The sequence below is a fragment of the Manihot esculenta genome, chromosome 4 (assembly GCF_001659605.2).
Source record: "Manihot esculenta cultivar AM560-2 chromosome 4, M.esculenta_v8, whole genome shotgun sequence".
NCBI classification, from domain to species: Eukaryota; Viridiplantae; Streptophyta; class Magnoliopsida; order Malpighiales; family Euphorbiaceae; genus Manihot; species Manihot esculenta.
The window spans coordinates 28,073,531-28,083,850 of NC_035164.2; the positions used below are offsets into that span (position 1 = coordinate 28,073,531).

Here is a 10,320-nt window from a genome sequence, read left to right on the forward strand (position 1 = left end):
CCTTCCATCTTCTCTTCTACGGTTCTGACTATCTAATACTGAGTCCAATATGAGCTTTTTCCCTTCATCTAATTCACCGTGGTAACCTCATTTACTGGTTTTAAGGAGGTAGCAACTCAGGTTTCTTTAGAAGGTTGATTGGTAGAGATGTTTGATAGATCACCTTAGTAGACTGCCTGTAACATTCTTAAGCGGACTTCTGACTCCTTTTTGCCACTATTATCCTTCGTACCGCCAAAATTTTCAAGCATAAATACTCCACACTGATGATGATCCCATTATTATTAAGTATGGGTTGCCCAAATATTGCATTATATGACAGAGAGATGTCCACAACTGCAAATTTAGCATATATCTCTTTTCTGAATTTCCCGTCTCTAATCACTATTGTCAAGTTGGTGACACCAACTACTAGGATCAACTTTGTAACGACCCGGAGACCGGACCGCTACCGGCGCTAGGATTCAGATCGACTTAAGATCGCCGGAACCCGTAGCAAGCCTACTATACATTCTGTAAACCTGGTAAATCCCATACATGATCAACAATTTCCATAAAAATTTGAAACTTTACATCTACCAAGCTTAATCCTGTGCATGCATATTTATCTGTAAACATAAAACCCCATACTAGAACCCTCATCAAATGCTCTAGTTGGGTCATCATTTCATATATTAAGCTTGGTTCTCAACATATATCATTATAACACATAATAATATACAGATCATGTACAAAAGGGATCAACCAACTCTAGGGCCAAGCACAATTCTATCAATATACATTACATGACTTTACATCATTTTACAATACATGTCCACTACCACTCTTACATAAACTTTGACTCTTGCAGCTATCCCATGCTATTTTTGGCCCTGCAAACCTGGGGGTTAGGGAGAGGGGTGAGCTACTAGAATCTAGTGAGTAGAACAATAATAAAAACCTTTTTCCTAAACCCACTTAGGGATAGGGGACTCGGGAGAGATTCTTTTTCTAATGCAATCCTAACTTTTCAAATACGTCTAATGTGATCAGGTTCACGAAACTCCAACTATCAATTGAAATTTTCTTCACAACAAATTTATTTATTCTTGTCGTGATGACCAGTGGGTCAAAGTGAGGTGTTGAAATCTTATTGTTAGTTTCTAGCCTAAAGATTATTGGATTCTAGGATATTGATTCTATTGCCATGATCTTAACTTCCTCGCTAACTTGCTTTCTCTTCTTCCATTTAACCCTGACTGGATCAGGACTATCTACAATTATATTAATTGTTTGCATAGGTTCATTATCATCCTCTTCACCTTGGCTTTGCCCTTAAATTCATTCCTCCTTCCTATGTATTCCGCGCTTCCATCTTCTCTTCTACAGGTAAATTTCCTCAAGTTTTCCTACCGAATCAGCCTTTCGATTTCATCTTTAAGGTTTCTACACTCATCAATGGTGTGGCCATAATCATTATGGAATCGGAAAAACTTGCTTTCATCCCTTTTTCCTGCTCCGTCAAGATTCAACCTTCTGGGATATTTGATAGACTCATATTCTTTTAGATCTACACTAGAATGCGGAACCTACTTTCGGTTAGGGAAGTGTGGTTTCGTAATTTGTCCTTTCCTCTATTTGTTAGCATCCCCCTTCCCTTTCAAAGTTGCCTATCATCCTTGCTTTCAACTTTCTAGACTTGGTTTTTGTCATTCAAATGGATATACTTTTGGGCCCTCTTTATCAATTGGTAATAATCTTTAGCCAGATTATTTATTAAAGATTCCACAAACCTGGTGTTTTGGCATCCCTTTTTGATTGCTTCACAAGTTGTTTCACGGTTTAAGTTATCCACCTGAATCGCTTCTACGTTGAATCTCTGCACATAACTTTTCAGTGATTTGGTTTCGCACTACCTTATTTTGTGCAAATATGATACAACTTCTTAGGAGGAATGCATATGATGAGCTGCTGCTTGAAAGCATAAGCTAGCTCCTTAACATCATAAATGGAATTGGAATGAAGGTGCTGATGCTATTTTTGTGCTAATCCGGTGAGGGTAAAGGGGAATACTCGATAGAGAATCAGGTCATTAATGTCTTGAAGGAGCATGGTTGTATGAAAGTTGGCCAAATGACTATGTGGATTTGTCTTCTCGTCATACTTGTCTAAAGAAGGCAACTTGAACTTCGAGAGAAAAGCTTCCGTTAATATTTTGGGAGAAAGAGGGGAGATGTCTCCAATTCCAGAATCATCATCCAACTGCTCCTTTTGGATATCCCTCAGCATCATGATTGCTAAACTTTGTTCTAAAAATCTTTTACCTTTAGACTAGTCTTTGTATAATTTGGATACATTACGCTCTTTGTTGCAATACTTTCCTACTATTTGCAACCATGCAATGCAACTTTGATTGCTAGTAAAAAAAAAAAGAAAGAAAGAAAGGTTCCAAGAAATAACACCCCTTTTTAGAATAAAGAAAAGGAGAGAGAATAAGGAGAAGCGATTTCGTTGAATGATTTTTGCCCTTTTTCTCTACCATTCGAGTAAGGAAAGGTTCTTTTTATTATCTTTTTTCTAGTTTGTATAGTTTTAAGCTTCTATTTCGGTTTTGGTCTTCCCTCTCCAAAGATGGGTAGAAGCTATAGTTTTTGTTTAATTTAGGTTCAATGATTTTCATCTGTAGATTGGTGTTTTTGGGTGTAAGGCATGAGGGTATCTTATGAAGTTTGCAATTGGACGTTTGTGTTGGTTCTAGTCTCTGATGTTTTTGTACTATAAGAGCTCTTGCATGCGTGTGATGCTAGTGGCTCTAGGGAGTATATGACCGGTTCGATTGATGTCTAGCTTCCTTTAGGCAATTGAAAAAAATGGCATTGACGAGCTTGACCCATCACCCTACCAAAGTTTTCTTCAGTTGTTGTGTAGCCAGAGCCATACTTTGCTAATGTTGCCAATCTCTTTAGAGTTTTTCTGTGGTAGTTTTGACTAGGTTGGTGGAACAGTTGATTAGGAGACAGTGGTTAGTTTCCATACACTTCTTTCTCGGGTAGGGTTGGATAGTGTCGTAGGCTCCTATGGATTAGTTTAGAATGTGGTTGTAAGAACTTTGAGCTATGTTTTGAGCCCTTTACTATATCAGTCTTGTCCAAGTTGGGACTTGCAGTACAAGTATGCAATTCAAAAAAATAAAAAAAAGGAAGGAAAGAAAGATTCCAAGAAATGGAGCATCACTTTGGTGCTTACCTCACTTGCATTGATCCTCATAATGAGATTTTATCCTATTATATATCCTCAAGAGAAAAAAAAATCCTTAGCATCAATATTGATGTTAACAAAGTGTTTTCCTGCCATTATCGATATTGCCAAATGATGTTAATACGAATAATCAATCACATGATCTTGCCACCCCCTTTCTCATTTCTCTCAGGTAGTCTTTTTTATCCAGGAACCAGGTTCCCTTAATCTATCTTTGTGTCGGTCTCCTTTTGCCTCGTTCAGATAGGGGGGAGACCTCCTTCCTTCCACCTAAAGTGTGGGTTCCCTCCCACCTCTGGGTGGCTTTTTGGTTTTATTTCTGTTTTGTTTTTTCTCGATTTATGGCAGATATGTGGATGTCTGTGGATGGTTCTTTAATCTTTTTTTTTTTTTTTCAGTTCGTTTTGTGATGAGTTTATTACATGCAGGTTTTGACTTCATAGATCAACAGCTCTGTTCTTCTGTCTAGACTAGTGATTGGTTGTCGGAGGCAACTCGCAGAGTTATATCTCAAAAGGCGTGATTGGATCGCTAAAGAGCACATCTTCCACACCTTTAGCCAGCGTCATCTTCAATGTAAAGGAGTTCTTTGATCTTAGTACTAGATCTATGGTTTTAACATTTCATAAAGGCTTTTGATGACGATTCAAAAATAAAGATGCGAAATGATTTTTTTTTTAGAAAGTTAAAGAGTTAAATAATTAAAATTTATAAAATTTAAATATAAAATAGTATATTGGGAAATGTGAAGGTGTAAAAAATGTATAAAATTCAAATATAAGATAGTATATTGGTAAATGTGAAGATGTAAAATAACTTTTCTCACAAAAGCAAGATGGTTAAATGATGCCTTTTGTGATTATTTAATATTTTTTTCCTTGTCTCTATTTTTATCTTCATCTTCAATCTGTTTTATCTCTTTTTGGTGTTATTTGTCTTTCTTAACCTCTCTAATATTTTATGTTTCTTCTTCTTTCTCTATGGCAGGAGAGATACAAAAGATGGAGAGATTAGAAGAGACAAAAACAAGAAGAGAGAGGGAAAGAAAGCAGCAAAGGAGAGATAAAGGGAGGATAAAGGAATGCACATATAAAGATAAATAAAATAGAATCCTAGAAGTGTATATAAATTCTTATTTGTACTAGCTTTAGAGAAAAAAGAAAGCGACAAAAAAAAGAGAGTAAGAGATCGAAAAGATGACGGTTTTCAAGGTTGAGATTTCTTAGCCCATCGGTGGAGGAATCCTACCCTGTCCATGGTAAAGAGTTTCATTCAATTTTGATGATTCTCTTGCTGTGATTTCTGTATAGTTTTAGTTTTGGTCTTATGATCTGTAGTGAGGTGTTTGGTTGGGATTCGATTTTGTTCGTGTTCGGTGTGTGAGCAGTGCAATTGTGTCTTTGGTTGCATGGTTTATTTTTACGCCTCAAATCTTGTTGTTGAAGGTGGTGCGAATGATAGATTACTCGGCGCTGGAGTGCGAATCTGCCTCCTTCTTGCGGCCCCATAGTTATATGAAATTGAAAACACCATGACATCATTTCTTCACTTTGGATTTCAATTGGCGATTCTGGTCTTGAGTCTGGTATGAGTTGGATGTGTTTCATTGTTTGGATTATTTCGTTTTCTTCCCTGTTAGGATATTGCTCTCTTGAGTTGTTTCTGAATTTGGATTGCTGATTGTTTGCTTGAATTTTATTCTCAGTGCGTATGGTTGTCAGCAGTCTCATTCTGGCGAGGTAGAGGGATGGAGCAATGGATTGTTCAAAAAAATTCTTGAGATGAGCTAGATTCTATTCGGGTTTAGGCTGGGATTTGAGTTTATTTTGCTACTAGGCTAGTTTGGCTTTGGAATCAGTTGTCTACTTGGACTTTAAGTGCAATTAGCCTTGTATGATAAAAAAAAATTAGAAACCTAGAAATGGAATTTAATTAGTTTATTTTTAAAATATATAGATTTAAAATATTATTAATAATAAAATAAATAAAAAAATTGTTAAGAAAAAATGAGTGTGGATTTTGACGCTTGAAAGTTGTGCTTCAAATTGCGTAATTAATTAATATAATAATATAAAATAATTTTTTAATGCAACATAATGAAATTAATTAATTAATGAAAATATACATAATAAAATTATTTAAATAAAAATTGAGACTTTTTTATTTGAATGAATATAAAATAACAGAATGATCAAATTCATTTCCAAATTATATATTAAAACTAAAAATATTCAATTTCATCTTTTTATTTAAATATATATAAATTATCATTTAAAAAATTAAATAAACAATAAATCATCAAAACTTTGAAATGTGAGATATGTCTTTTTGTGGATAGTGTAAAGTTTTTTAGAATAAAATAATAAGGTAATGAAAAAAAAGTTTTTTCTAAATTCAAAAAATATATATTTTTTAAAGTCTTTTTTGTTCGATCCAAAAATCTTTCAAATTGGTTAATGTGCAACCCTGCTGATATCAGGTGACCGTCTTCGTTGATTCCGACCTTCATTTCCCATCTTCCTTTTACGATTTTATCTGCTCTCTATCCCTATGGACTTCATAAAGAAGTGCAGAGATAAGGAAAATTGTATTTGTAAAAATCCAACTCTTTCTACCGTCACCGCTTCAACCCCCTTAACCCCACAAGCCATTTGCAAGGGTACACTACAAGAAAACATGGCTTTATTTCATTGCAAAAAGCTTAAGCAACAGATTGGCGACAACACTTAACCCGTTTATGATACTCTCATATGAAAAAATAAAATACTTTTAAAATTAATTTTAAGAAAAAATAATTTTTTTTAAAAATATTTTATTATTTAGTTTTTAAATATTACCATAATTAATATTGATTAAGTTCTTATATTTTAAAAATCTATTAAAATATATTTTTTTCTGTCAACAAAACAATACTTCTATTTTTTATCCGTTAAAAATAAGTGAAAAATATTGGAGAAAATTTTTTAAAATCCAATATTACTCTCAAATCTAACTTTTTATTTAGTCTCTAGATATTGTCATTATAAATAAATCATTCTTATATTTTCATAAATTTATTAAAACGTTATTATCTTTTTTAGATCTATTAAAACGTCATTATCTTTATTCAGATCTATTAAATCATTATTATTATTATTTTTATTAATAAAATAGTTCATCATCCTCTTCAAAAAAAAAAAAAGAAGAAAAAGAACCGAAGAAGAAGAGAAAAAATAATCGAAGAAGAAGGAGAAAAAGGAGAAAAAGGGGTAATATGTCTTTTATTATATTTTTAATAATAGAAATAGATAGAAGACCTATTTTATTGACAGATAGAAAAAATAAAAATATTTTAATAAATTTTTGAAAATACAAAAATTGACTTGTTAATAATAGTAACATTCAGAACTAAATAATAAATCTCTTTTTATTCTAATTCAGTAACAGAGCTAAGGGTAGTCAAGAAAGGACCGTCTCTCCTTAAAAAATTAATTTTTAAATGAAAGTAGATTAAATATGAATTTATTTTTAATATATAATTACATTTTGTCTTTATTTTTAACAAAAAGTTTAGAGAATTGCTTTTTTCATTGTTAGTCCAACCGAATAAAAATTTAATAAATTAAATTAGAACTATATTTTACTAAATTTAATTATAATTTAATTATAATTAATTTAATATAATTATATTAAATTTAAATCTACTAAATATATATTTTGCTCCTACTAAATATCAATAGTAATTACTTTTATCTCTTAAATATAAATATTATGTTGGTCCTATAATTAAAAGTGCTACATTCATAATTGTAAATAGGTTTTTCATTCTAATATGATATTTATAAATGTTATGAAATAGAGATTGAAAATGAATATTAGAGAATGATTGATGATCTATTTATTTTCTAGCTACTCAAGCTTGCCGACTGTACCAATTCAATAACCGATTGGCTTAACTTATTATAATTGATGGTCTGAGATCCAGAAAATAGGGTTTTTACAAAGGGTTCTGTAAAACTTAGAAAAGGCTTAAACATAGAGAGGAGTATTTCTCCTTTTATATGTTTCCTTTTGTCTGCTAGTGACGTGTAACAGAATGTATGTCATTGGGCCACCTGTCCCTGCTACGCTGATACGGACGTACAAGGGAATCAGATCTCTGCCCCATGCGTAACGGCCTTTGATTCTCTCTGTGCGCGTGTAGGCGGGTCTACGAGGCGGATGGATGAATCCTTCTTCGGGTTCCGGGCTGGGCCGGAGGATTGGAACAAAGCTGGGCCCAAATGGGATCGGTCCGAGGTGCAGTGAAGATGAGGCCGGCCTGGTGGAGAAAGCCAGATGAAGCCCGGTCGTGAGGCTGAGCGGACTGGACCCAATTGGCGCGAGTGGCTTGAGGGTCTCTAAGTAATGGACTATTTTCTTGGGCCTGGCCCTAGACTGGGGTGAGGTGAACTCAGGAGTCATCAATTGCCCCTTTACCTTCTCGGCAGTTATTGCCCCAACTGTCGAGGGGGTAAACCCCTAGGATCATTATGACCGCGTCTGTTTGAATTTGGCTTGCCCTTTCATCTTATTGTCACTTGTAGCTTTAAATCTTCTCTGTCTTTTTTCTATTTTTAGCTTTCCTCTGCTCTTTGTACGCGCTGTTATCCTCACTTTCTTACTTTTATCTTCCCGGTACGCTTTCTTTCCTTTCTGGTGAATAGCCTTTAAGGATTCTGATGCTATTAGCCTAGAGTATAAAGTCGCCCTGTTTCACATTAAAAGCTTAGCCTCTGACTATATATTACTAACCTTTCCTTCTCATCCTTGGGATCCTTAACGAAACAGCGAGATTTCTCTTTTCGATCTTTCTTCCTCTTGTTCAACCAATCTCCCGAAAGATGCGGGTTTAGTTTTCTTTGTTGTGCTGAAGGGGTATGGTTTGCCTTTCCCTTGCTCCAGCTCGGGCTTCCATGCCGAGCTCTCGAGGTTTCGAATCTTCAAGGCTGTACGTCAGTGTCACGTTAGTCTCAGCTGCTCTAATTGTTCGAACTCTCAGGTCCTCTCGGACTTTGAGATCAATCGAAGACTTTAGGTCGACAGGAACGAAGCCTGTCCCACCTCTTGATGGTGCCTTTCCACATATGTTTCAAGATATTGAAAGTTTAACTTGTTCCATTGCTCTTCAGAATGTTTCGCTGGTTTTCCTGGGTGTGCACGAGTGTATCGTGCATCACACTTGGGTGTAGGTTTGCAACATTCACTTGTTCCATTGCTCTTCAGAACGCCTATCTATGACGGAACAGTGAAGGATGCTTATAGGGATCGACTTGTTCAGTTCCCCTATAATAACGAGACAGAGCTCAACCGACCTGCAGAGCTCGTCTTCCGAACTATGAGAATTCTTCTAAAGTCGAAAGCTAAGGTAGTGGTGTAGGTGATGATGATGTAAACGTAGATGATGATGTATCCGGGCATGTAAATCCTTTAAGGGTAGCCCGTTATCCCGTAGTGTGGGTATTTGTGACATGCTGTAATGTGTTTTTCTTTTAATGAAATTCTTGTTTTGCGTTCATACTCGAGCTGTTCTTTCCTTGCCATAAATGAAGTACTTAGATTGCTTGCTCCGTAACTTTTCTCGAGGGATCTGCTGTATTGTTTTTTCCTTCTCGCCCCCTTAGTCGTTCAGGACTAGAGTTCATTTAGCCAACTGAGCTTTTGACTTACTTTTTCCGAGCCTGACCAGTCGTACCCGTGGGCTCTGTTTTTAACCTGTGAGTCGAGCTCTTGATCTTCTTAGGTGATGAGCAGGCCTGGTCTTTATCACGCTTCCATCTACTTGCGTCTTTGAACTTTTTATCTATCTTTTTTCCGAGCTAGACTAGTCGTAACCATGAGCTCTGTTTTTAACCTGGGAGCCGAGCTCCTAATCTTTTTAGGTGATGAGCAGGCTTGGTCTTTATCGCTGAGTGAGAGGTCCAAGTGGAGCCTGGTCTTAATGTTTGAGCAAGTTGGGTTTGTTTTATGCAGATATCGTGTGGGCCTTCAGGTGACAAGCTATTGCCATGGGCTTGGCCCTAGACCGGGTGAGGAGAATCCAGCGGTCATCATTGCCCCTTTACCTTCTCGTCAGTTATTGTCTAACTGATGAGGGGGTAAACTTCGAGAGTGGTTAATGACTGCGCCGCTCCAAGATAAAATTGTGCAGAGCAACGCTTCGTCTCATTATTGCCTTTCATTTTGAATTCTTTCTGTCTTCTGAAGAAACTAGTTCTCGTCTGCTCTCTGTTTTCCTTCGACTTCTTCTGCTTTCTCAACCTTATTGCACTTCAGGTACGCTCTCTCACTCTTCCATGGAGGGTCCTAAGCTTCCCGATGTTGCTAATCTCGAGTCGCACATTACTCCTTCTTCCATAACCAAGTATATTTCTCGGAGTTATTTAGACACTCCACTCTATCTTATTCGAGCGCCTCTCCGAAATGAAAGGATAGTTCTTCCAAACCCTTCCCCTCCTGGCTTGGTAGATCCCCAAAGGGGTCGTTGCATAATCTTCTTCCTTAAGCAGAGGGATTTCGGTCTGACTTTCCCTTTTACCCCTTTCTTCATCGAGGTTTTCCAGTACTTTGGGGTAACCCCCCGGATGTTGTCCCCAAACTCCATTTTGTTCATGGCTTGTTTCGAATCCATTTGCTTGAGTTGGGGTTTTACGCCCACGGCGTGTCTATTTGTCACTTTCTTTCGCCTTGTTAGGGCGACTCAGAAGTTTTATTATTTCTCCCCCCATGGTGGATTGTCTCTTTTCACGGGCTACAAGGATTCAATAAAGGGATGGGTAGAGAATTTCCTTGTGGCGGAGCTGAGAAAAGAGACCGACTTGTCGTGGGGAGTGGGGCTAGACTGGGAGGATGTCCCCTCGGGCATCAACGACCTGCCCCAACTAAGCCTCACCGAGCAGGTGGGGTATCTTCGACTGACTTCTGTTGACAAGAAGTATGACGTCGAGAGGTGTATGTTCGTGTCTAACCTTAGGGATATCCGGGACACGGGTATAATGCCTTGTTTAGCAACTCCGCTTTTTCCTCATAAGTTATATTAGAAAGTACTCTAACTCTTTCTGGTTT

The 10,320-nt window shown here is 36.6% G+C and overlaps 1 long non-coding RNA gene across 1 annotated transcript; it reads left to right on the top strand.

Annotated features, from left to right (window-relative positions):
* The first annotated feature begins 3,503 nt into the window (after positions 1-3,503).
* LOC122723579 lies at positions 3,504-5,147 on the top strand. Its single transcript, XR_006350566.1, has 3 exons — positions 3,504-3,813; positions 4,225-4,822; positions 4,943-5,147. It is a non-coding gene; the product is annotated as an uncharacterized LOC122723579 (long non-coding RNA).
* The last annotated feature ends 5,173 nt before the right edge of the window (positions 5,148-10,320 follow it).